The sequence below is a fragment of the Pelophylax lessonae genome (assembly GCF_965119305.1).
Source record: "Pelophylax lessonae genome assembly, chromosome: 3".
NCBI lineage: Eukaryota > Metazoa > Chordata > Amphibia > Anura > Ranidae > Pelophylax > Pelophylax lessonae.
In genome coordinates this window covers 583,143,759-583,171,482 of record NC_138770.1, presented here as the reverse complement: position 1 = coordinate 583,171,482, position 27,724 = coordinate 583,143,759, and positions in this window count along the sequence as shown.

Sequence of the window (27,724 nt, the reverse complement as noted above, 5' to 3'; positions counted from 1 at the left end):
TATTTATTATTCTTTCCTGTCTTATTTTTGAGGTTTCTTCCTTCCGGACGTTGTATAAAGCACTATAAAAGGCATGAAAGGCTTTAGCTATTCCTGTGGTTGGATTAACTATTTCGTTTTTACTGTTTTTAATTTTTTCTATGTAATTTTTTGATTTTTTCTTCATCAGTAATCTCGCTAGGGATCTTCCTGGTTTATTTCCAAATTTGTATCTGTATCTAGCTATCTTATTGAAATGATTTCTAGATTCTTCTTCCAATAGATCTTTTAATTCATCTCTTTTTATTATAAGGTTTTTCTCTATTTCTTTTTCAAATTCTTTTTTATGTTTTTGTTCTAGGTCGTATATTTCTCTTATGAATGTATTGATTTGATTGGACCTCTCTTTCTTTTTTCTTGATGCACTGGATATTAATATTCCTCGGATATAAGCTTTATGTGCTTCCCAGAGTGTAGCGGATGATATTTCTGGTGTATCATTCTTTTGAAAATATAACTCTAGTTCTTTTTCTAGTCTATTTCCTATTTCTTCCTCTAGAATTAGTTCTTTGTTTAACCTCCATGTTCCCATACTTTTGTGGTGGGTCGGTGTCTTAATTGTTAAGGTTAGGGGAGCGTGGTCTGACAATGTGATTGTACCTATTTCTGTAGTTTCTATAAATTCCAATAGGCGATGGTCAATAAAAAAATAGTCCAGTCTTGAGTACATCGAGTGTATTGAGGAATAATAAGTATAATCTCTTTTTTTTGGATGTTGAACCCTCCATGCATCTACTAATTGATTCTGGTGTAACTTTTCCCTTATTTTCCTTAGTTTTTGTTCTCCCAGCATCCTTACACCCAATGTACTGTCGACACTTGGGTCTATACAAAAATTTATGTCCCCTGCCATTATCAAATAGCCTTTTTTAAAGCTCTCTAGGTCATACAGAATTCTCCCCAGATATTCACTTGGTTTTTTGTTTGGATTGTAGATATTGGCTAATGTCAACTCCATCCCCCTTATTTGTCCCTTAAGAAAAATGTATCGGCCATTCGGATCTGTTTTCATTTCTTCTAGGGAGAATTCTATATTTCTTGCTATTCCTATTGCTACTCCTCTTGCACGCTCTATTGGTGAGTCCCCGTAGTACCATTTAGGAAAGTGTTTGGAAAAAAGTTTTATATTCGAGTGGAGAGAAATGTGCGTTTCCTGCAGAAAAGCTATATTTGCTGCTTCTCTCCTCAACTCTTCCAATATTTTATACCTTTTTATATGGGAATTTAGTCCTCTTACATTGTATGGTATTATTTTTAGTTGTTCATCTTTCATTTTTATCTTTTCTGCTCGGACCAGCTCCTCCTCAAACACGGAGGCGTTGGATCGATTTAATTTCCGCTGACAGCATACTACCCATGTTGTTGGTCTGACAAACTTTTAAAATTTCTTTTTCTTTTGGGCAATGGAGAGTTTCCCTGTCCCTACCCCTCCTCCCATCTCTCTCCCTCCCCCCCACCTCCGTCCCTCTCCGTCTCATATTGATATTCTTTTGATCAACTTTTGATCTTAGGGTATTTAGTTGTTTCTTTGGGTCATTCTCCCTGATACCCATTTTCTTTTGGGGTGGTGCTCTAGTGGATTAGCACGATCTATCTCCTTCCTCAATTGGAAGGACATTCCGGCTTTGGGGGGGGCTATCCTACTTCCTTTATATAGCTTATCTCCCTTCCCCTCCCTCCCCCCCGACCCCCCCTCCCTCAGTCCCCCCACACAGTTCACATCGATATGAGGGTAGGAGAGAACCTCTCAGCGTATGGCAGGAGAAAAAAAAAAAAGGGGGGGGAGGGGAAAAAAAGTATATATATGTTTACGTCCCGCTCTGCAAAGTTCTCTCCAGGCTTTCATTATTTAGACAGTATTTCCGCATATTTTATCTTTTGTTCTTTCTAGCTAATGTCTATTGCTGTTCTTCCATCTGTGAGTTTCTTCCTGGTTCTTCTCCTTTGTCGTTTTCATACCATCCGGGCAGGTTTGGCTCTTGTATATCTAGTTTTTGCAAAATTCTTGAGTTTCCTCTGGAAAAGTGAGTTTTGCTGATTGTCCATCTCTTTTTCCTATTAAACTAGCTGGGAAACCCCAATTATATCTGATTCCTTGTTTTTGCATCTCTTCTGTCAAAGGCTTTAAAATTCTTCTCCTCCTCAATGTTTCCGGTGCCAAATCTGTAAATATCTGTATCTTGTCATTTTCTGTATTTCCTGCATTTAGTAATGATTTATTCTTCTTTAGGTTTTCCCATATTTGTGCTTTATCTGTATAGTTTTGAAACCTGATTATCACATCTCTAGGTGATTCTGCTGGGACTCCTGTCGGTTTTCTTATGCGATGGGCTCTTTCAATCAGTAATTGATCTTCTTCCCCTCTACCTAATACTGGGTTTAAGATTTTTTGAAGTTTTTCTCCTAGATTTTCTTCCTGTGCTGTATCCCTTAATCCTCGGATCCTCAAATTTTTTCGTCTTGCTCTGTTCTCTTGATCCTCTAGTTTATAAGCTAGATCTCTGGCTTTTTTCTTAGTCTCGTTTATTTCTTTTCTCATTCCCTGTATTATTTTTGTTTGGTCCTCTTGTTTTTTCTCTAGTTCTTCTACCCGTCCCAGGGCGTGTCCCAGATCCATCTGGACACGTCCTAGGTCGGTCTGGATTTTAACCAATTCGATTTTTAATGATTTTTCCAATCCTGCGAACATTTCTCGCATATCACCTTTTGTAGGGGCATGTTCTTTTGTTTCTCCCTGTTCTTCTTCTTCTTCTTCATCATTTTCAGTCCTTAGGCTTAACTCAGAGTTTGCTGAACTGATTGGTGATTTAGCTACTTCAGCTTTTTGACTTTTCTCCGCTTTCTTCTTCCCTGTTCCTTGTTGTTTTTCCTGAGATGTTTTTTCTGAGGAGTTTTCTTGTGTCATAAATTTCCTTATTGTGTTAGGGCTTGAGGTCACCCTTGGTGATTTTGCAATAGCTCCTCCTCTTGTGGATTTACCCCTCATTGTGTAGAAAGTTGTTCCGAGGTTCCTTTATAAAATCTCACAGCTCCATGTGTTGGTACTCAAAAATTAGGTATACAGTATTGATATTCAGTATAAAATTTGTTTGCATTCAAACCGGGGGGAGACACAGAAAGGCCGAGTAACCTCTATATTGACTCCGTATTAACACGCGGCTATAAAGAATAGAGGTATGAGGCACTTCCAGCCTTCCACCTCCCTACTCAAGTCCTTATACAAGCTGGGGTGGATCTCATCCTCAAATGTTAGAAAAGAAAAAAAAGAGCAAAAAAGAAACTCATGCTGTATGGCATACAAAATGCTTAGGCAATGCCAGGTATTATTTCACAGAAAAAGTGTTAATTATTTTGTGCAGCTCCGAGGTCCTTATTTACACCTGTGTTCTTCTTATGAGTCTCTGTGTAGGTCCTTCATTCCTTCACCTACTAAATTGCTATACACACATATATACCTGCATATAATGGTCCGGCTGCCGAGGTGCCATGTGGTATAGACGTGTGCTGATTTAAAGTATGAAGAAACTGTTGCGGCTGCTAATCCAATAAAAGACACTAATGTGAATTTACTGGTTTAAACAAGGGGCGGCTAGATCGGTCTCAGGTGTGCTAGCTTTATATTTTTAACATGCTGTTTTGTTGTATATTATCTCTAGGAAGTCTTTATAAGTCCTTCTAATAACAGTAGGATGACAGTAGAGATGATATAGAAAGAGGGTTTACTCCTCTGTAACTCACGGTTTTAGTAGACTGTCCTCTTTTAAAATACTTTCTGTTCGTCTGTGGGCTGTTTGCTCTCCTGTCCTCCTCAGCTTCCCAGCCCTCAGGCATCGAGGCATCAGCGTCTCCAGATAGACAGTGCTGGATAGGATGAGACGGTGCAAGATGGTAGGAGTCTTTCTCTCCTTTTCAGCTACACTGTAGACTTCACAACGCTCACAGGACTCAGGTGGACCGGGCAGCTCTCTTGAGGTCCGCTCCCTCGGGACCCGCTTCTCACTGTCCACACCCGGCTTCCCGCGATAGCAGTTAGCATAGAGGCCTCTGCCTACCACCGCCGTAGCTGCCCGACTGCGTCGCCGTGCAGGAGACAGGGCTCGCCAGCATCGGCGTCAGTGTACTGCAAAGCAAGAGGAACTCCTCCAGGTATCGATGCTGCACGGAGCGTGGTATCAAACCATGGAGGGAGACGTCAGGCGAGGGGGGGGTCAGCGAGGTTCACCGCTCACAGTGCCCGCACTCATCCCCGGCAGTTTAGGCATCTAGAGTCTGGCCGAAGGTGGGTCGGGAGCGGTCGGGATCCTCAGTACCTTCATGTAGGAGATAGCCTTCTCCCCCTTCAGCCTACGTGCACGCCGTTAGGCTCCTCCCCCTCATGACGGGCCCTGTATCCAATCTATCTAAGCAGAAAAGTTTAAAATATAGGAAAAACTAAGGAAATAAAGCACAGTTAAAAAAGGAAAGGTGAAAGGTTGTAGATGTAAGTTTTTTTTTTTGTATATCCCCCCTGGATGTATTGTATAAGTGTATAACTCAATCTGTAAAATCTGTCATAAGCTTTAAAGTTATTGTCTATATTGGGCATAAATTATAATAATGCAGTCCCAAGGCAACATGAAAAAAAAGCAACTCAGGCTGCTATACTTATCTGATCTCCAATGCTGTCCTCAAGCTTACCCAGTTACCAGTCCAGCAATTAAATGATGCTGCGTGTCATAGCTCCAACCTGGACTCACAGGAGAACTCTGCAGTGAGTGGTGCCATGTCATTTAATTTAAACAGAATTTAGGATTTACTCAACAATGGTGGAAGAAGAGGGTGAAGAAGAGCTTTGACATCACTAGAGTGAAGAAACAAGATATATCTGTGCTCAGATTCCAATAGCTTGTACATGCATATAATCTACCAGGTGCTAATGGAGTGTGAACACAGTAACACTAAAAATACTAGATGAACCCTCTGCACATTGCTATACCCTTTCAAGCTAACTTTGCAATTAAAAAATAGGGATATATATAGTTCACACATATTGCGATACATGTGTAAGCTGGCCAGTGGTGATGGGCCCAATACCCCTCTGTTCGGTTTGCACCAGAACTCCTGAATATGAAAAAAAGTTCTGACCCGAGTCGCAAACTCTATTAAAGTCTATGGGACCCAAACTTGAAAAATCAAAAGTCCCCATTTTAAAGGGTTATATGCACGTTATTTGCCGAGGGTATGGGGGCTCTAAAGGAATTGTTTACTGTCCTGGGGGACATGTACCAATACAAAAATATATTTTTTAAAAAAGTAAAACAATTTTTACAGGATCGGTGAATGATGCTTAGAGTGAAACAATAAAAATAAAAAAGTTCCTTTAAACATTGTCCATGGGGATGGGGGGGGGGTCCCTGAGTCTGCCTGTAAAGTGGTGCATGCAAAACATCAGTAAGCAGTGATTTTTACAGGAGCAGTGATTTTAAAGATGCTTAAAGTTATGAAATAAAAATGTTGCAATCACTTATTATTAATGCCTATTAATGTTTTCAATTCATACATATTTTTGAATAAAGATTTAATTATGAGAATACCGCTGTCAGTGCCCTCTCCCTTCTTGGAGTTAAGGACTACTTTCATGTCTCTTCTTTCTCCCACCCACCACCAGATCCCACCCCCCCCCATTTGAATAATTATGGGGTACATAATACCCCTACCCATTCATCAAAAAAGTGCCAAAAATAAATAAAAACACACACACAGTTTTTGACAATTTATTTATTAAAAATAAAAAAACAATGTCCCTCGATGTAGATCCATCATCAATCATGAGGCCCGCCACCACTGCTGGACCCAAAAAAAGAAAAAAAAGCTCTGCCCGCATTTAAAGTCTAACCACCGAATGCCTGCTCCGCCATCTGACAGTTAAAAAATAGGTAAGGGGAGGAGAAATCTGGTGACATCGCCTAGTGGCACTGCCCCGTGTGATGTCACCAATCGGTGCATGCTGGGTCGGTAACATCACATGGGGCAGTGCCACCAGGTGACATTGCCAGTTGGCCCCGCCCCTTACCTATTTAAGAAATGATGAATGGCAGAGCAGGTATCGGTGGTTAGCCTTTGTGGTGGGTGGATCTTTTTTTTTTCCCGGTCTGGTGGTGGCGACGGCCATCATTATTAATCCATCGGGGGACATTTTTTTAAATTTCTTTTTGACACTTTTTTGGTGACTGGGTCCATACTCATTCACATGGGCGTTGGGATCTGGGTGCCCTCTTGTTAAAAGGGGGCTTTCAGATTCCAATAAGCCCCCTGCCTGCAGACCCCTACAACCACAGCCCAGGGTTGTGGGGAAGATGCCATTGTCCCTATCAACATGGGCATAAGGTGCTTTGGGGTGGGGGGGCAGAGCTCCCGTGTTGAAGACATGTGGCCTGGTATGGTTCAGGAGGGGGGCGCTTGCTCATTTCCACCCCTTTCCTGACCTGCCAGGCTGATATAGATTTTGGTATGGATTTTGAGGGGGGGGGGGGAGCAGTGCCCAATTAGGGCTTTGCCGAATTAGAGCTTAGAATGCACTGTGCAGTGCTTTGTGGGTCATTCAGTGGGCATGTATCCAGCCAAGTGCTCCGCAAATTCGGGTGTTCATTGAACGGGCGACATTTGGGCCGAACTGTAAGCTCTAACGAGCAGGGCCCTCTGATTCCTACTGTATTAAAGTGTATTTTATTTGTACGGTCTACCCTCAAGTTGTACAGCGCTGCATAAGCTGTCGGCGCTATATAAATACTATATAATAATAATAACTTATGCTCAGTCCAAACCACTCGCCCAACACTATTACCCAGTCCTACTCTACTTTGCCACTGCAAAAGCTACTGTGGACACAATGCCAACCTGGGGCAAAAAGATACAAAATGGGGAGAGCTACATGGTTTAGGTCTGGCGACTGACCTGCAATACAATAGAAACAAGATATACCTATGCTCAGATCCCAATAGCTTCTACATGCATCTACCAGGTGCTAAATGGTTGTGACCACATTAACACCAAAAATACTAGATGGACCCTCTGCACACCTTTTCAAGCAGACTTTGCAATAAAATAATAGGGATATTTAGTTTACACATATTTCAATACATGTTTAAGCTGGCCAGCTGCGTCAAAGTATTAGGGATGCAGTCTATGCATGTACAAGCGAATGGGATCTGAGTACAGATATATCTTGTTTATATTGTATTGCAGGTCAGTGGTCAGACCTAAACCATGTAGCTCTCTCCCATTATGTGCTTTTTGCCCCAGGTTGGCGTCGTGTCCACAGTAGCATTTGCAGTGGCAAAGCAGAGGGGGGCTGGCTAAAGAGGGATTACTTTGAGACAGTTGGCCAGCTTAAACATGTATTGCAATATGTGTGAATTAAATATCTTTATTTTCTTATTGGAACATTTGCTTGAAAGAGTATACAGTAGCAATATGCAGAGGGTTCATCCAGTATTTTTATCACTAGACTGAAGACACCTGTAAAATAGGTCAATATATATATATATTATTTCATTACAGTGAGGTTAGGGGCTGGTGAGACAAAGTTGAGCTTTAACATGTTAATGTCTTTTAAACAAGTATATGTTGATATCTATAACTATGTAGCTTTCTTTAAAATAATAACCACCACAAAGGTCCCTTTGCATGGCAATTCTAGTTATTGGGTGACAACTCGTTGTCCTTGTCTATCAGTTGTTTTCCTCTGTTTTCATCCTGTCATATTTACTCCCAATGGGTGCTATACACAGCCATGCTGCCTCTCATTGTACAGGCCTTTTTCACTGTTGTCTCTATCAGTAAACCCACCCTGCATGCATGTAGAGAGAATGGCAGTTGTTGTGTATGCAAAGAGGTTGATTTGCTGAAGACAAATAGGCTGTTCACTTTGCAAGGGAAGTTTCACTTTCACCATTTCAAATGGAGAAAATGAGGTTAAGATTTCATTCTTCTTCTTTGATTATCCAAAAAGGCTCAATCAAAGCTTCATGCCCCCCCCCTCCCCCATACGTTATTGGGTATTCTTTGCAAAGTGAATTTTCACCACATTTACTCATCTAAGGGAAATTTCCCATGGATATTTAACAGCCAGGTTTAGTAAATCAACCTCGAAGTGCTTAAAGTGTTTGTAAACCCTATTTATGAAATATGACTTATGCACATCTATCTGTAGTTTTTATTTATCTCTCTCCAAAGCCTTGAGTGCCATGTCTTTCCGCTTCTTTGTTTCTCTGTTATCAGAATGATAACTTCTGACAAGTCGGGGGGGGAGCTTAGAGATCAATAAGCAGATAGCTGGTCTATTTACAGTACAGCTGTGCAAGTTTCTTTGTTCCTCTGCCTATGTGGAGTGGGGGTGTGTGCCTTTCCTCCAATCAGCTCACACAAAGTGTTTGCCCAAACTTTGAACCCACTGTTGAATGGGGAAACAAGATTTGTAACATGATGTGCTCTTTCTAAACAGTGTAGAAATCTGAAGACAGCCCAAATACAAATAAAACTTATGTAGGAGGATTGGCATGTTATGAATGAGCACATCATCTCTGTGTGAAATGTGTCAACCTGCTGTCACCTCTGTCGCCTGGTGTGTGTTATTTGGATGTTGCAAATAAATGGACATGGATTCCAATTTGGTGTGCAGCCATTTCCTTTACTGACCCTGTTTCTTGGAGGCCAGTTGGTGCTACCCACACATGGAGCAATTTACTGATTGATGCCCTCACCTGGAGGGGCATCTCCCTTTGGTATCATCTGAGGCTGTTCACTTCACTGCACATACGTGAGGGTTTATATCCACTTTAAGCAAACATAATTTAATTAAGGTTTACATGAACTTTAAAGCTAACTTGATTTAGTGGTGTCTCTGTGCCACCTTTGGATTTGAGGGACATACTGTAAAGATTAGTGATTACAGGATAAGTGTAGTACTGAAAAAAAAATATGCTCCTAACCATTCGTATGTACATCTTTATATATTTGTTTGCCTGAAGTTCAGCTTTAAATTTGAGCGGTTATAGTATGGATTACAGCAAACAAAAATTATAAAAATACCTAACTAATACAATGTTATCAGCATATAAGAGGCACCTCCAGGTACCTGCCTGTTCATATCCATTTTTTATGTAATTACATCCTGTTTAGGTCAAAAGAATAAATTATGTTTATTTATTTTTGCCTTTAAAATATAAAGAAAATGAAGTAATTCTCAGAAGGTGATTTAACCAAAGCAAAATAGGATGTTTTTATGTTAATTGCTATTTTTGGGATGCAGCTTATGTTTAATGTCTACAGTTATCTTAAGTAATATTCACTTTTTAATTTAATACAATTGATTGCATTACTTCAGAGAATTAGGGTAAGGATAGATTTTCTGTATCACCAAGGAAAATTACATTAAAAATGATAGATCTTAGGGAATTATTGAACCTTCTTTAAGAATATAACTGGATTTCAAAGGCCAGTTTTCGTTCTTTCTCTAGTGATACGCCAGAGGTCTGCTTGAAGCCCAAAACAATTTCAGAAGCTCTTCTGTCTGTCTAACAGTAGTATGAGAAGATGAAATTACTCTTGAGATAAGATTTAATTAGCAATTACACCTTTATAACACCTTTAGAGAAGTGATACTTAACATGATCATGCATTCATACAGGAAGGTTATAAGATGAAAGAAAAAAAAAACTCTTTATGCTGTAAGTTTTTATTATATCCTAAATGTTATACTTTTATTAAAAAACATACAAGCACTCATCATATGAAGCATTTTGGTATATTCATTTCAAGCAAGATGACGTTAAAGTTCAACAATATGAACTGATTATTATACCCTGGGAGATCTTTTTCAATTTATTGAGACAGTTGAGCTCAATAGTTCCTAACGCGGTTGCTAGAATTGCATCATCCGAATACAATGTGAAACTCACGTCATCTGAGTTTATTTAAGCTATAAATCATAGCAAGGTAAGCATTAATAACATCCCACAAGGCAGTGAAGAGTTATTAAGACAGGGAATACAGCTAGAATCTAGAGCACATGTTTCTTGTTGTCTTTTTGGCCATCAAAACAGCCACTATTGCATCAAATTGATATTCTCACTGAGTGTACAGTGGCAAATTTCTAACTCGTATAGCTAAGCTGTGATCCTCAGGGCTCTAGATAACACAGTTGACGATGACATCATATTTTTTAAGCCTGTTTTGAAAATGTTCTGTTTGAAGTTAAAGTGATTGTAAAGTCTTGTTTTTTTTTTCTATTAAAATAACAAACATGGTATACTTACCTGCTCTGTGGAATGGTTTTGCACAGTGCAGCCCAGATCCTTCTCTCCTCAGGTCCCTGGCTGGAGCTTGCTAAGTGAGTTTGATTGACAGCAGCGGGAGCCAATGGCGCCACTGCTGTGTCTCAGCCAATCAGGAGGGAGAGTCCTGGATGGCCGAGGCATTCGTGGACTTTGCTGGATCGAGATGGGGCTCAGGTGAGTATTAGAGAGGGCTGAGGGGAGCTTCTGCACACAGAAGGCTTTTTATCTTCATGCATAAAATTCATGAAGATAAAAAAAAAACTTCTGCCTTTACAACCACTTTAACTGCTACAAAACCTTTCCAATATGTCTAATAGTTTCAATATGGTCAATGTATTTTATATACAGTAAATTCAAGTCATCAAAGAAAACCCTTTATTTGCAGTTACCATGCCCCCTGATTGCTTTTTGTTTTTGTTTAAAATTATACATATTAGGAAGCCTCAAACTTGGTCTTTTGTTTCATTATCCTATTACATTTTTTTTTTGGGTCAATTGAATTTGTTAGGCTAAATGATTTAAATAAAAAATGCCATCAAATATAACTAATCATGTTATCTCAATTATGTGGAGCCATGTGACCACTACAGTTTAAGATTTTAGTGTCCGCATAAAAAGTGGCCAAAGGGTGAAAGTTATGAAATCCTTGTAGAAAGTCATTGGTTTTCTGTAGATGTACATTGTCGGCTTGTTTTATGACAGAATTTAGATTTGTTAAATATTTTTGTGTTTTGTTTTTTTAAAGATTATTTACAAAACAATGACATACATACATATGAACATCAAAGAAATTGACAAATATGAGAAGAAAAAAGGGAGGAACAGAGTACGCTATACAGAAACTAAGCTGACCTTTATAACTTCATAAGTCTATGGTATTCACAGTCTTCTTGGTAGGCGACTGAGGCCAATGCAGATGATGTGATCTCATGACCCATTCGGACTTATAGATAGTGAGCTCAGTGAATTTGAGGTGGAAGTCCTGATTTTTGTCTTGTGAAAGGGTTTGTGTTGTTATCATGTAGTGATGGTATGAGGAAATCTAAGAAGGAAACATTTGTTTGAGTTAGGCATTTGGAATCTCCTAAAGTCACCCTAACATCCTCTTTCTGAGTTCCCTGCCTCTGCTTTGCTAGTTTTCCTGAAGAGGGTAAAGAGGGTGTTTTTTTTTGGAATATGGGGGGTTGCCTGGATGTTATGGTATGAAGGAGAGCTTCCAATAATGATGGCTTTGTCATTTCTGCTTGTAGTTTTGTTTGATTAGCATGAGGTATAATAATTAGCCTACTTAGAGGGTGATGTAAAAGACATGCAAGATGTTAAGTTCTAATATTTGGGATACCAATACCCCCGCTGCTTTCAGGCACATGGGCTTGCACAGTACAATTCAGGGACATTTGGAAGTTGATTTTAAAAAGGCAAATAGACTGTTAAATTTGCAGAGCAATTTTCACTTTCAAGGGAATTTTCCCTTAGCTTAGTGAATAAGGTGAAGCTCATCCCAGCATGTGCAAACAAAAAAAATGTCAGGATCTGGATCACCTGATGACAGTGGTTCCTAGATCAGAAGGGAGTAGTTCCAGTGGATGTCTCCCAGTAGCCAGCAGATCCCAGTAATCAACTGCTGGGAAGGTAATTAACTCCTCCCCTAACTTCCTTCACTGCCTTAGCATTTTGTGTGTGCTTTGTGCCTGGGTATTGATGCTCTGCTCCTGACCATGGGCCTGTTTTTCACCTTGATCCTCATTTTTACTGTGTTCCTGTTCCAGTATTTGCATCCTGTACCCTGCTACCTCATCTGCTGCCATTGTCCTGATCCTAGTTCTAGTCCCCTTCCTGATCCATCAGCCTTGTTGCTCTTTGCATATCCTGTTTTATTCTGCGTATATCTTCACGTATTTCTTCACTTTTACTGTGTATTCTGTTTTCTGGTGTTGGATGGGTTTTTGTTTCATTATCAATAAATCTTACTTTAAATCATACACAATCTGGGTTCAGTTACCCAAGAACAGCTACTTCAAACTGGTCACACCTGCTATTGCTAGACACCTGCACTTGGTATCCCTAACAAATACTGTTTTTTTATTTGGGTGTCTGATTGGGTGTTCTTTGAATGTGGTAACATTTCATCACATTCACTAAGCTAAGGGAAAATTCCCTTTCAAAGTGAAGAGGCCATACAAAATAAACACCACTGGAGTTTAGGAATATAGGAACTTGACAATTGCTATCTCCAATGGTTTAATGTTACTGTGTTTCAAGAGGAGTGGTATGGTATGAAGCGAATATAACAGTCTGACAAAACTGATCATTTCCAGTAGATATCCCTTGCTAAAAATGAAGATTGGCAGATTTTCCCAACTCTTTAACTTTTCAGAATTTTGGGGATGAGGGTTTTTTAGTTCAAATTGTGTAGAGCAGATGGAAGTCTGCCTAACATATTGCCTAGATATGTAATGAGTTCCCGTATCAATACGATGCCCCGATTTGTGTTCGTGCCTGATAGGGTGGGGAGGGCTGCAACAATAGTTAAATTGCACATTTGTCATTATTGAAACTAAAAAAAAGACATAAAAGCCTATATCCTTTATCGTTGTATGTCTCAGTCAACCTTAAAGGTAAAAAATGGTACAAAAATGTTAATGGGACTTTAAGGTGACAATATAACTTGATAACACAAACAGAACCTACATATGAGAGATGTGTAGCTTCCTCCTCCACTCTGCTATGAGGGGCTAAGGTCTCTCTGAAGAGGGGCAGTATACGAGTGATTCCCATACACAGGATCATACAGCTATAATTTCAGAAACTTCAGGTAAGATTTGACAATTCATTTTGGGAAATAATATCTAACTCAGTTGGGGCAACATTACAAGGGTATACATACTTTATTGTCTCTCCTAACTGTATTGGGATTTTCTAAGAATCGAACAAAAGATAGATAGATAGATAGATAGATAGATAGATAGATAGATAGATAGATAGATAGATAGATAGATAGATAGATAGATAGATAGATAGATAGATAGATAGATAGATAGATAGATAGATAGATAGATAGATAGATAGATAGATAGATAGATAGATAGATAGAACTTAGAACCACTTTAAAAGTCCCATTAACATTTTTGTAGCGATTGCCTGATCCCATCAATCTTTATAGTTAACCTTAGAGTTAATAGTAACAGATCAGCTGTGAGCAAGACTGTGAAAATTTCTTCTGTGCTCATGTAAGGTATTTGTCATTAGAAGGTGTCTGAACAGGGGCTTTTTTGCCTGACTGCAAAGCAGTGGGGAAGGGAGGACCTTTTTTGAGATTTAGTAATAACCTAATCTGTTTGGGATCAGTCACCTCTGACCCAATGTAGGTATGAGGTTGTGTATATATGTAGGGTTCCTTCACTACTGGATAACTTAGCTAGGAGTTTGCCACTTTCGTTGCCATATTTGTGGAATTTAAGTCCCACAGTTATTTGTCATAAGTTTTACAAACTTATAGTCTAGCCTTATATCCTCCATTTGCTTCCACCCAGTGATTTTTGTTATTTTTAGAGAGATGCATTTTCAAAGATGTATTTACTTCTTACAAGTCTTTGCTGGTTTGTCTAAGGGCTGCCGTAGTCCGTGTTTCCAGGCCTTTTCCATAAAAGTGTGGTGGAAATAGAAGGGTCTGGATTGTTAGTAATACTGTATATTCAAGCCATCCTGCTATAACAGTGCCCCTAAAGCTGATATCTGACAGCAAATGGGTGAGGAATCTACATAGATTGTCATTTCCTTTTGGTGGATTTTGCTGGAGTGTGATAGATGTCATAGCATGATCAGATATTACATCTACATAACACCATAAAGAATGTATAGGAGGCAATACAAAACACTATAAAGCAGGCAAGGAGCTAGCTCAAGATTCAAACACACAAAAGAGAGATCTATGGGGAGACCCATCAAGCTGGAAAATGTTAACCTTGTTGCAGATTGCTGAGATAAATTAAACAAGTGCTAAAAAACATTAGAATTCAATAACATGTTCATGACTGAAAATTGCCTCCACCTGCATGGACAGCAGTAAACAAAGAAAGAGTCAATTGATTCTGTAGGTAATTCCTATTTCCCCAAAGCATATAGTGCATATTAGTAGAAGTAATCAGAACAGGGTATGTAATATATAAGGTTGGTATAATGAAGGCCAGGTTAAATAAAACTGTGGACATATTGGTAAATGTGTTGGTACTCTTAGGTAGGATGGTAAAATGGCATCACCAGGTGACTAAGGCTGGATGTGCCCATTTGTTGGCAAGAAAAAAGTTTACAAGGTAAAAAAGATAGCTGAGGAGATGTTAGAGTATGGCTATGATGTTGGTTCCATTAGGACCTCTGTTGGTCTTTGACTGCCAGAGGGGTCTCTAGGCGAAGTGTGGCTGAATATACCAAATAAAATGCATTCTTCTTGTGGCAGACAGCCGTGCAGACTTCTGCAAATGCTTTTCTATTGTAAACTATTTCTACTGAGTAGTCTGCATATAATTTGCATCCATCCATTTGCAATGACTTACAATTTCTGAAGGCTTTTGATTTTAATGACAAAATCATTGTTTTGTAATTGTAATCAAGGTATTTCACAATAGCAGAGTGGGAATGTTGCATTGGATTTTGGAAGTCTGACCAAGTGTGTCCATTCTACCTTACAGTGGTGGTCTAGGCCAGTGTTTCTCAACCTTGATCCAGACATGGACAACGTATTTTCAGCCTCGAGGCACTCCAGTTTAAAGCTTGGTTCACATTACTGTGTATCAAAATCGCATGCGTTTCTGACACATGGACAAACACGTTACTCCTTAGCAGATGCACAAGGGTGTCAATAATTCATAACTGTACCCCCACACATTGGCAAATTCAGTGTGTTTTTGGTGCAGCATGCTTTTAAAAAATGGTTTGGGACTCAGCTCCACACCCTAAATCCACTCTCTGCTCACCTCCACACTCTCCTCTTGGCTCACCTCTGCACCCCAGATCTTCTTTCTGCTCACCTTCACACCGTCCTCTCTGCTCACCTCTTCGCTCCAAACCCTCTCTCTGCTCACCTCCGCAACCTTCTCTATGCTCACCACTTTGCTCACCTCTGTACTCCAAACCACATTTCTGCTCATCTCTGTACCCCAAATTCACCGCTCTTTGATCACCTCTGTACCCCAAACCCACCTCTCTGCTCACCCCTGTACCCCAAACCCCCTCTCTGTTTATCTCTGTACCCCAAACTACTTGCTTTCTGCTCACCTCTGTACCCCAAACCCCCTCTTTTCTCATCTCAGTACCCCAAACCCCCGGCTTTCTGCTCCCCTCTGTACCCCAAACTCCCTGTCTGCTCACCTCTGAACTCAAAATTCTGCACTCTCTGCTCACCTCTATCCAAGACTCCTCTCTCTCTGCTTACCTCTGTACCCAAAACTCTCTGCTCACCTCTGTACCCCAACCCCCCTCTTTTCTCACTTCTGTACCCCATACCCCCTTTATGCTCACCTCTATACCGCAACCCCCCTGCTCACCTCTGTATCCCAAACCCCCTCTCTGCTCACCTCTGTACCCTAAATCTCCCTCTCTGCTCACTTCTGTACACCAAACCCCCCCCTCTTTGCTCACCTGTGTTCTCCAAACCCTCCTCTCTGCTCACTTCTGTACCCTAAATCCCCTCTCTGCTCATCTATGTACCCCCAACCCTCCCTCTCTGCTCAACTCTCTACCCCAAACACCACTCTCTCCTTACCTCTGTACCCCAACTCCCCCCTGAGAAAGGAGCATGTGGTTAGGCTAGTGAACTGTAAGGGCATATGGCTGGCTGCCAGGTGTACAGTAGCTGCAGCAGGTTGCAGAATCTTAACCTGGAGCTCTTAGCATGTACCCCTGCTACTCCTCGCCTGCCCCTTTACTGGTCCTGCATACACTCATACAGCCTTGCACTGGCACCAGATACTACCCTATAGGGGGAGGCAGAGGGCTCAGCATACAGGAAGCCCCCTCCCCCTTCCACTTCTTTTCATTGCATGCACTGTCTGCTGTGAGCTTCTGCTGTGCCAAATGTACAGTTTGGCAGGGTGGGAACCTAGACAAGTCTGACAGTCTTTCTCACCCAGGGTGCCATGGCACCCCTGACAACCTCAGGCAGAACCCCAGGGTTCCACGGCACCCCAGTTGAGAAAGGCTGTTCTAGGCCCAGAAGACATGGTATGATTTGTGAACAAGTACTTTAAAGTGTTGCCAAGTTATACTGCTCTTGCAGACCTACAATGTGGAAATTGTTTCCCCTTGAGTGATTTGCAGGTCATCCAATTTTCTCCCAAGATGAGCTTGTTATTTTTTTGTTTTTTTCATATGGACAATTGAACCTTAGCAAGTTCCAGCATTAAAACTTTGCTTTTGTGCTTCTGTTATGCATTGTAACTGTGCTAGTCAGTCATGTCAGAGCGTTAGGATGCCCTTGAATAGTGCTGCATTCAGGATGGTTGGTTTCAATATCTTAACCATATCAGCCACTATTTGGGGGTTATGGTCAATTTCTCCCTCCAAGCATGAATCATCTGGCATTTCTAGAAGTGAGGTGGACTAAGATAGCACATAGAATCTTTTTCCACTTTGCACCACATCTTGGCTGGGTTTGCTGGCATTTCTCACTGGCTTGAAGGGCTTCAGCAGATTTGAAATGCAGGCTTTTGATACTGTGGAGCTGGAGCCCATATAAGATGGAACATCTGCATTAGGTGCCAGAACCAGAAGTCTGGATTAGGTTGTTTTAAATCATGCAACAATTAAACTCTTTTATTGTTACCTTTGCAATGAAAAGGTAAAAAATGTAAAAAAGTTTATTTCATTTTTTTAGAAGCAACAACTATCGAGTATAATGATCTGGTGATCATGGTTTACAGATTTAGGATTTCTGGATCATAAACTGGGAAAGCTGAAGTGCTACAAATTTATAACACAAGAAAGCCAAAGGCAGACCAGGATTCAGAACAAGAAGAATGTCAGTCAAATCAGTAATCAGTAATCCAGGTGCTTGGTCAATTTAGGAGTAAACTTCTCTTCTGGGATGCTGAAAACACAAAGACAAAAGGGCAGGGGGGCAGACCTGATCCCCAGCTATAGATCTAGGAAAGGGTAAGCAGAATTCCTCAAACTAGTTGGCACCTTACCTTTGAGAAATCATTTGACTTCTACAATTCAAATATCCCCAAGACTTGCTAATAGAATGTGATCAGAAACAAGTAAACATGGGAAGCAAAGAAAAGACACTACGGTGGTGTGACCAGTATCTCGGCGAAGTCCTCACTTTTAGAAGGCTGCCCCTGGATAAAAGTTTCTTCAACTGTGTCCCTGGTAAAATGTTGAGTATCCAGGAGCTGCACCCTGTGGTGTTAATGAGTTGTGGCCAGGCAGCATCACAGATCACAGCCTCCTATATGTAACCTTTGGGTCCTGTGGGTCAATGCTGGATGCAGGATTAAAGATCAGCATCCCCCTGTGATCCTTCTCCACTGTCATTTCAATTACCCTTAGCTGATTTTCCCAACTTAGCACAGTGCTTGTATCTGTCATACACTGTCCTCTGAAAATTCCATTTAGGGTCCAACATTCTTTTATGTTTCCTCCACCCCACACCTCTTTATTTTCCTGTCTCCAGTCTATGTAATTTTAGCCTCACATTCCATTCCTCTCAGTGTTTCTTCAACCTCCCCCTGCCAGAACAGACCGGTCAGCACTCTCAGCCATTAGCTGAAAGTGCTGATTTGGATCCTGATTTGCAGACCTTTGGCAGTGCCTTCGACAGAAGCCAGATGTTCGGTTGGCTTCTGTCGGACTGGCTGCTGTACACATGGGCAAATGTCAGCCACTTTCCATTGAACAGGTTGATACTGCCTGTGCACAGGGCTTAAGTAAATCAACCTCATAGTCTTGACCAAAAGGTTCATTGTTTAAGCAGTTGCTGCCTTTAAATTCTTCCTTAAACCCCTTATCGACTGCACACTGTAGCTTCACTGCAACAGTGCGGGCCGCCTGCGCAGAAGCACATATATTTACACGATTCTGCTCTTCAAGGTAGGGGGCACGCGCACTTGCTGGCGGAACACCACCCGTGCTGTGATTAGTTACCAAAAATATGTACCAGAATACAAATTGGCCTAAATTTATAAAGACATTTTTTTTTTTTGGCAGAAATTAAAAAGTATTTTTATTTTTTCAAAAGTTTCAGTCTTTTTTCGTTTTTAGTGCAAAAAACAAAAAACCCAGGGATAATCAAATTATATACATTTTATTTGTTTACAGAGTTGAATGATCACATAAATGTTAGTTAAAGTAACGCAGTGCCATATAGCTGCAGACTAATGGTTGAAAAGAAGGGAAGGCACACAGACATCAACAGAGATACTTTATTATAATGTTTATTGCATTCTGTAAACCAGACTTAAAGCGGAGTTCCGGCCTCGGGGTGAAATTTAGATTAAGAATACCCATGGGACAGTCAGGGCTAGTACATTCCACAACGGTTAGTGTAAAGGTACGCACCGTCACTGAGAGTGAAAAAATGAAGTGTCAGGCTAGTTTTGTATGACGGCGGCTGGGATTTGATATCTATGTTCATGACTGTGAGGAAGCCGTATACTGACGGAAGATCACAAGTACAGTGAGGGTCTGAGGTTCCGTTACATTGGTGGCAAGCGGTAGGATGCGTCCTGCAGTCTGGAACATCCAAACCTCCACCGGATCCAAGGTCCGGGGAGCAGAAGAGGAGAGGTACAGATATCAGCCGCCATGGAAGGAGGTTGCGAGAGATGCGGATACAGCACAGGGGACCAGTGTCTGAGAAGGTCCTGCATGGATGGCATGATTCAATCCGCTTGGAACTCTGTGAGGAAGCGTTAACCCGTGAGCAGCAACACCAAGAAAAAATCCTCCCCTCCATCCAGGAAAGGTACTGGTCGCAGTACGAAGTGCGAATGGTGTTTTTGGGGAGACAACCGCATAAGGAATAGAAAGCTGAGTTAAGCAGGCTGGTCCAGGCGGAGATGCGGTTGGATGAGAGCTATAGAGCCCTCCGCTGGTATGTAACCCAAGTGTGCCCATGGACAGCAGATGACAGCCCAACGGAAGGCTTTTGCTATGGCAGCCTTGGGCTGTTATTAGAGAAGCTGTCTGAGGACCCCGACTTTGGGAGCGATTTGGAGGGGCGTTTGGAGGAAATCTTGGAATACAGAGAACAGATGCTGAATGTCTTGGAAGTGCACTGGGCACTGGAAGAGTTGGAATTTCTAGCCAATCAGGAATGGGAGCTGGAGATCGCCTACAGACGGCTGCTAGACTCTGCTCAGGGCCGGGCCTGGGCTCCCCTTGCCTGACAATATCCAGAAGTACCAGCTGACAGTCCAGAAATCCTGACTGAAGAATTGACAATGTGGCACAGTAATAGTGTGCTTTGCTCACCTGCACCCATGGTTTTGGATGCGGAGGTCTTATGGTGGATGCAGCAAGTGCTGACTCACCTTGACAAACCTGTTTCTGTACAGGACGAGCTTGGATGGAGGAATGCATCTGATCAGCCGCTAGATAAAGGTATGGGAGAAGAGGAAGCCATCTTCATCCCCTAAACACAGATCACAGATTTAATTAACTTTCCATTGGAGGCTGATATGGAAGATAAATCACCCGCCAAAGTGTTGGCACTGGGCCCAAGTGCCACCAGCCCCTGCCCTGAACTTTCAGCAATTCCAGAGGCCCAGGGTGAGAAAGTGGTGATTACCCCCCAGCAGCAGATCAGGATCCAAGGGGAGAAGAGAGAGGAGGTTGTCGTCCTCCCTCCCCAACAGTTAGCCAGAGCGGATTACATGGAGTCCCCAGCAGAAGTGCTGGCCACAGAGCAGAGTGAGGCTGGCCTCTGCCCTCAATGTAAAAAAGATGACGTTTCTGTGATAGTGGATGGGACTGCGATCTCCACCTCTATATCCCAGGGATGCTGGGCAGTCGGCCCAGGTCCCCAACAGCATGAGGTAGTGAACCCAGCCACCCTGTCTTCTCTCCAGCAGCTGAAAGTACTCCCGGGAGAAGGGCCAGTCCAGGTTTATCCACAGCAGCGGGTATGTTCTACAAGAGAGGCAAAGGTTGGCTGGGTGAGTAATGCTCCCTTTGGGACAATTTGCTTGGGATACTGTGTGGCTATAGACATTGGGGGGCTGGAACTGCAGACTACCGTCAAAGTCAACCCATTTGTGGTCCCCACCTGTGTTAGTCTCCTTCCGGAAGGGGAGAGATGTGACGGGAGTCACTTTAGTTGGGGGGGCCCGTGGAACCCAGCTTACCTTAGAGAGGTTGGGAATAACTCATTAACCCCCTAGGCACTTCTTATGTGTAAGTCACCCTGTGTCTATTAGGGACACAGGGTGACCAAGAAGCCCAGTCTGGCCTGCCAAAACCAGACTTTCACAGACTAATTGGCTACGAGAGATTCATGCGCCTTGCCAGGACAAACTTACAGACTATCTGGAACTTTGTCAAGGAAGCTGCCATGATGGATTGACTCTTTGGGACTAACTGGAGGTCTACCTTTGGGGGGAAGATATGTGACGGTACGCATCGTCACTGAGAGTGTCAGGCTAGTTTTGTATGACGGCGGCTGGGATATGATATCTATGTTCATGACTGTGAGGAAGCTGTATACTGACGGAAGACCACAAGTACAGTGTGGGTCTGAGGTTCCATTACAGTTAGCCTCTGAACTGTCCCGGGTTGCACTTACCTTTTAGAAGAAATACTTACCTTGAAAATATCTTCTCCAGCGCTGCCATCTCGGAAGTGGGCAGCTGAAGCCAGCGCATCCTCTTCTGCGCCCTCTTCCATGTCCTCTTCTCCCAGAATGCGCCTGCACCGGCCCCGCTCGTCACTTCCGGTGCAGGCGTGTCATCCCTCCACAGCTTCTGGGCATGCCCAGAAGCTGTTTAGCAGGGAAGGACGCGCCTGCACCGGAACTGACGAACGGGGCCGGTGCAGGCGCATTGATTCCTGGAAGTGATGACGTTTAGCTCCCAGGAATCAATGCAAGGAGGAAGTGACAGCGCGGGCCGCGGCCGCAGAGGGAGGAAGTGGAAGAAAGGTGAGTATATTTTCTTCAATAACAAGGTAAGTAAACAAAAAAAAAAACGTAATTATCCATTTGTTTTTCAGGTCACACTCAGCAAGCGGATGGCCCAAAATAGATTTTATCGATTTTGAGGCCGGAACTCCGCTTTAAAAAACATAGAACAATCTTCTTACTCTGAGAAAAAAATGTTATTTCCAGCTAGTTAAATTTAGTTCATTCTCCCTGAAACCCACTGGAGATCATAATTTATGGACAATGGAAGCTGTAGAAACATCTTGTCTAAGGAACAGAACAGATCCATAGCAACAAATCTTTAGGGGGAATATTAATCCCCAGCTTTATGTAGTGCTAAGTGTACAATAGTAATCAGAAGTTCAGTTGAAGCTGCTAATCATTAAGGGAAAAGGCTATATAAAGAATTCATAATGGAATTACCCTGCAGCAAACAAAGTCAGACAAAATTAAATCAGCCATCAAATTGCACCAGGAAATTTTAATTTACAGGTTAATGTTAGATTACATAACTAATCACTGGTAACATTATTATTGAACGGCCAATAAAGTAATTTTTTATATCCTAATGATGTTTAGCAATAGAATTTCTTGGCAAAGTGAAAAAATACTTGGGATATTTAAAATAATGAAGCAACAGTACAAATAGAATACAAAATGGTTAGAAACAATTAATTAGCATAAAACTTGCATTGCTGGAGTAATCGAAAGAACTAATCAGTACCAAAAAAGATTTTATTTCTGTCTAAATGGGTAAAATTATTGTTGCAGAAGCTTCAACTGATGTTTTTTTTCTCTCAGATGGATAAATTACATTAAATAAGTAGTAACACATTCTAAACGAATTTAAATGTTCTTGGCTTCAATTTTTAAATCAGAGACATTTGGTGTTCTTTGACATTCACAGCTTTTAGGTTTTAATTGCAAATGTTTTAAATAAAAATTAGCAAATAAAATGGATTAACATCTTGCATCTCAACAAACATTTTATAAACAAAAACCATTAAAATAATAATCCTTGTTTTTTCCTCGCAACAATATAACATGAGATCATTCTCAATCAGGTCTGGGGTTTCCAACTTCAGTGCGAAAGGGCTGGAATCCTTATATATTTTTAGGATTCCTCTAATCCAACGATAGAGGAGAAAGAAGTAAAGTTCAGTTCTCTAGAGAAAATATCACAGAGGCTTTGCTCATCCTTAGCCTGTTAAGGTTCCACATTTATCTCATTTACTTCCTTTTCTATGATCTACAACAGGGGCATTTTCTAAAAGCAGTAAATTATCGTAACAATTGGGTTTAGTTTTAATTGTGCTGAACACTGCATTTGTATAAAAGGGGTTTGGTTAAATAGGGTTCATCTCTTACCTCTGCAACCCCCATCTTTCACCTCTATACCCTCCCCCATCTTTCACTTCTGCATCCCTCCATCACTTATTTCTGCAGCCAGCTCCCTTCACAGCTCAAACCCCTTCAGCCAGCTCCCACTCTTCTACAGCTCCCATCTTTGCAGTCCTCTTCCTCCACAGCTCACACCTCTGTAGTCAGCTCACACTCCTCCACAGCTCTCTCCATCCACCTCTCCTTTACAGCTCATACCCTTGCAGCCAGGCCCCCTCCACAGCTCTCATTGCAGCCAGCTCCCAGTCCTCCACAGCTTCCACCTCTACAGCCCCCCTCTATAGCACTCACCTCTGCTGCCAGTTCCCACTCCTCCACAGCTCTCACTTCTGCAGCCTCCCCCTCTACAGCTCTAACCTCTTCAGCTACCTTACCTCCATAGCTCCCATCTCTGCAGCTCCCACCTCTGCAGCACCCTCCCTCCACAACTCTTACCTCTGAAGCTAACCACCTTCATAGCTCTCACCTTTGCAGCCAGCCTCCTCCACAGCTCCCACCTCTGCAACCCCCCCCCCCCACAGCTCTCACCTCTGCAAACAGACCTCTCTACAGCTTTCACCTGTGACTTTACAGAGGCTGAAGCTAGCATGGCTCTATTAGGTGGGTGGGTGTAACGCGACCCTTGCTCGCTCACTTCCGCTCTCCCGATACTCTTCTGCTACTAGTGAGTCAGCTTGCAGATCGCAACGTGTGATGGTTCGCTCATCCAAGGCTCCGGGATCCGAACTACAGCTATGTGCCGTTCAGAATCCATTAGAACAAACACCAGGCAGGCTGTATGTAAGTTCAAACAGGAAGACATTTATTGGAAGTACACAACACACTTTTATACAGAATTTGGAACATCCCGCTTTCCTATTTGTCAATTGTAAAGTACATGTAGTCCTCCTTCAGGTCCTCCTTAGCCATGCAAATGAGGACTTAAAAATTAGTCAGCAGGGATTGGTCCGATAGCTTGATTAGAAGGACTGTTATGTGTAATGAGACAGAAGCCCCAGGGGGCAATCAATGCACACAATAGCCAGACACAGAACAATGGAGCCATCTGGAGCCTTAAGACAGGGCAGAAGACCCCCCCCCCCCCACTGTGAGATGTCTCCAGTCCAGACCATCGCCAGTGTGTCATGAATCAACACAATTAGACACAGCAACAAGAGGGGGGATGGGGAAAGAAGGGCTGTAGCATTACATTACATTAACTCAATGCCAGCATGTCCCCAGGTCTCCAGTATCTTCTGGCCCATAGTCTGTCGGTAGGAGGCATGCGCACAGTCCCTTCCAACACACAGTGACAGTGGGTTCTGTCACAGTGGGTTTTTTCTTTTTCAATACAGTTATGTGTGCACACTGACTCATGACTTTGCTAGTGCTGATCTGCCCGTCAGATCTGTAGCATACAGCCAAGGTGGAGGCTTGGAGCACTTCTTGAGGCACTGAGCTTCATATCTGACAGACAGCAGGTTGACAGGCAGAGAAGCTGGCAGCTGGCACAGTGGCATGTAATAAAAAAAAAAAAGCAGGCACAAAGTCAAAACCTCATGAGTCACTCATCCAGGAATCCAGTGAGGTGATCAGCAGCAGGCAGCTACAGGTGCAGGTGCAACTACCTTGTTCTGAAACCTTCATGCTTTGCAGTGGGTTTTAGAGCACAGTGGGCTCAACCCCCCTTGGTGCCTATTTGTCCAGAACACTTTTCACCTATGGAGGATATGCATATATATGTTTAGAAATTGAACCAGGTTGTCTGCTTATTCACTGCAATTAGGTGATATAATCTCTCACCTATGTATCACATAAGATTTAGGTATTAAATAATATTCTTTCTTTATTTAAAAGCCTATGCTAAAATCATAATTACACTCATAACTCATGACTCATGGGATATCCTGATGTAATGTTCCCCTAAACACATCAAACACTCATAAACACCCCAATTAGCTGGCATTTTAAAAAGAGAACTGCAATATAGAGCAATATAGGCTCTGTGGAGTACATTTAGTTAAAATGGATCTTGGAATAAAATGCATGGCCTGCTTATTACAATCTTCCCCATTTCAAATTGCTGCAATAAAGCTTTAAAAATATACTTACCTTCTGCAATGCAGAGGGTGATATTACAATACTTCTACTGAGATTGTGCTAATGCTAAGAATCTCAAACATCATGAGAAGACACTTCAGCACAGTGCAGGTGTGTCTTCTCTCAAAATGTGGATCCACAGCCTTACTAGGACCTTGCTGGAAGGATCTTGACATTGCCCTCACCTAGGCAGAAGTCAGGGTAATTTGAGTGTATTGTTTTAGCTTTAATGCAGTAGTTTTAGATGGGGGCAGTACAGTACGTAATAAGTGGACCTTGCTTTTTAGAGCAAGATCCACTTTAGGACACTGTGCCTGAGTGATGAAGAGAAGCAGTTTGAGAACTTACAGGTGCCTAGAGACAAACAGAAAATTTATATCTGTACATTCCATCGAGACAACTCTGAAGTCTCTCAGACAGTAAATATTCCAGTATATGCATTTTCATGTCTTCAAACCTCCCCTGAGTCTTAGGGTGGACAAAAGGGTATCAGATCAAAAATGATATGAAGATATCCCTGCTTACTGTGGTTCCTGAAAACCTGTCTAGCTGCATTATTCATAGACCAGAAATCCCCTTCCAGGAAAACTCTTTGCCTTGCTACTGCTTGACTCGAGCAATTTCTGGCACTTCAACACCTGAAAATGTGTGCACACATGAGAAAAGACATTGAATCCGGAAAGTATTCACAGCGCTTCACTTTTTCCACATTTTGTTATGTTACAGCCTTATTCCAAAATGGATTACACTCATTATTTTTTCTTAACATTCTACAAACAATACCCCATAATGACAACATGAAATAAGTTTGTTTGAAATCTTTGCAAATGTATTAAAAATAAAAAACGAAAAAAATCACATGTAGATAAGTATTCACAGCATTTGCCATGCCACTCAAAATTGAGCTCAGGTGCATCCTGATTCCACTGATCATCTTTGAGATGTTTCTACAACTTGATTGGAGTCCCCCTGTGGTAAACTAAGTTGATTGGATATGAAAGGCACACACCTGTCTATATAAGGTCCCACAGTTACCAGGGCTTATCAAAACTAAAACCAAGCCATGAAGTCCAAGGAATTATCAGTAGACCTCAGAGGCAGGATTTTATGGTGACACAGATCTGGGGAAGGGTACAGAAAAATGTCTGCAGCATTGAAGGTGCCAATGAGCACAGTGGCCTTCATCACCCATAAATGGCCACCTGGACAAACTAAGTGTTCGGGAGAGAAGGGTCTTAGTAAAGGAGATGACCAAGGACCCAATGGTCACTCTGACAGAGGTCCAGCGTTTCTCTGTGGAGAGAGGAGAAACTTCCAGAAGAACAACCATCTCTGCAGCACTCCACCAGTCAGGCCTGTATGATAGAGTGGTCCGACGGAAGCCACTCCTCAATAAAAGGCACATGGCGGCTCACCTGGAGTTTGCCAAAAGGCACCTGAAGGACTCTTATAAGAAACAAAATTCTCTGGTCTGATGAAACAAAGATTGAACTTTTTGGCCTGAATGGCAAGCGTCATGTTTGGAGGAAACTAGGCACTGCTCTTCACCCAGCAAATACCATCCTTACAGCAAAGTATGGTGGTGGCAGCATCATGCTGTGGGGATGTTTTTCAGTGGCAGGAACTGGCAGACTTGTCAGGATTGAGGGAAAGGGATTGAGGGAAAGATGAATGCAGCAATGTACAGAGACATGCTTGATGAAGTCCTGCTCCAGAGCACTCTGGACCTCAGACTGTGATGAAGGTTCCTCTTCTAACAGGACAATGACCCTAAGTACACAGCCAAGATAACAAAGGAGTAGCTACAGGACAACCAGGACATACTTGAACCCGATTTAATATCTCTGAAGAGATCTGAAAATGGCTGTGCACCGACACTCCCCATCCAACCTAAGGGAGCTTTAGAGGTCATGCAGAGAAGATTTGGATAAACTGCCAAAAAATAGGCGTGCCATGCTTGTACCATCATACTCTAAAAGATTTAAGGCTGTAATTGGTGCCAAGGGTGCTTCAACAAAGTATTGGTCAAAGGCTGTGAATACTTGTATATGTGATTATTTTCATTTTTTATTTTTAAAATATTTAAAAAGATTTCAAACAAACTTATTTCACTCACATTGTCATTTTGGGATATTGTTTGTAGAGTTTTGAGGGAAATAATGAATTGAATCCATTTTGGAATAAAGCTGTAACATATTAAAATATGGAAAAAATTAAGTGCTGTGAATACTTTCCAGATTCACTGTACACCTATTAACCATAACTTCATGACCACTCACCTAATATTGAGGGGCCCAACTTTTGGCACCAAAACAGCCCTTTTTGCTGTCAAAACAGTCCTGATCTATCGAGGCATAGATGCCTCTGAAAGTATGCTGTGGTATCTGGCACCAAACCATGGAAAGGATCTTTTAAGTCTTTTCCATTGGGCCTTCATAGATCACACTTGTTGTTTCAGAACATCCTACAGATGCTTGATTGGATTGGGAAATGGAGAATGCGAAGGCCAAGTCAACACCTCAAACTTGTTGTGTTCCTCAGACCATTCTCAAACCATTTTTGCAGAGCAGGGTACATTATGCTACTGAATGAGGCCACTGCCATTAAGCAATACAATTTCCATGAGTGTACTTGTTCAGTAACAATGTTTAGGTACTGTAGGTGGTATGTGTCAAAGTAACATCCACATAAATTGCAGGGACACAAAGTTTCCCTGAAGAACATTACCCATAGCATCCTACTGCTTTTGCCTTCT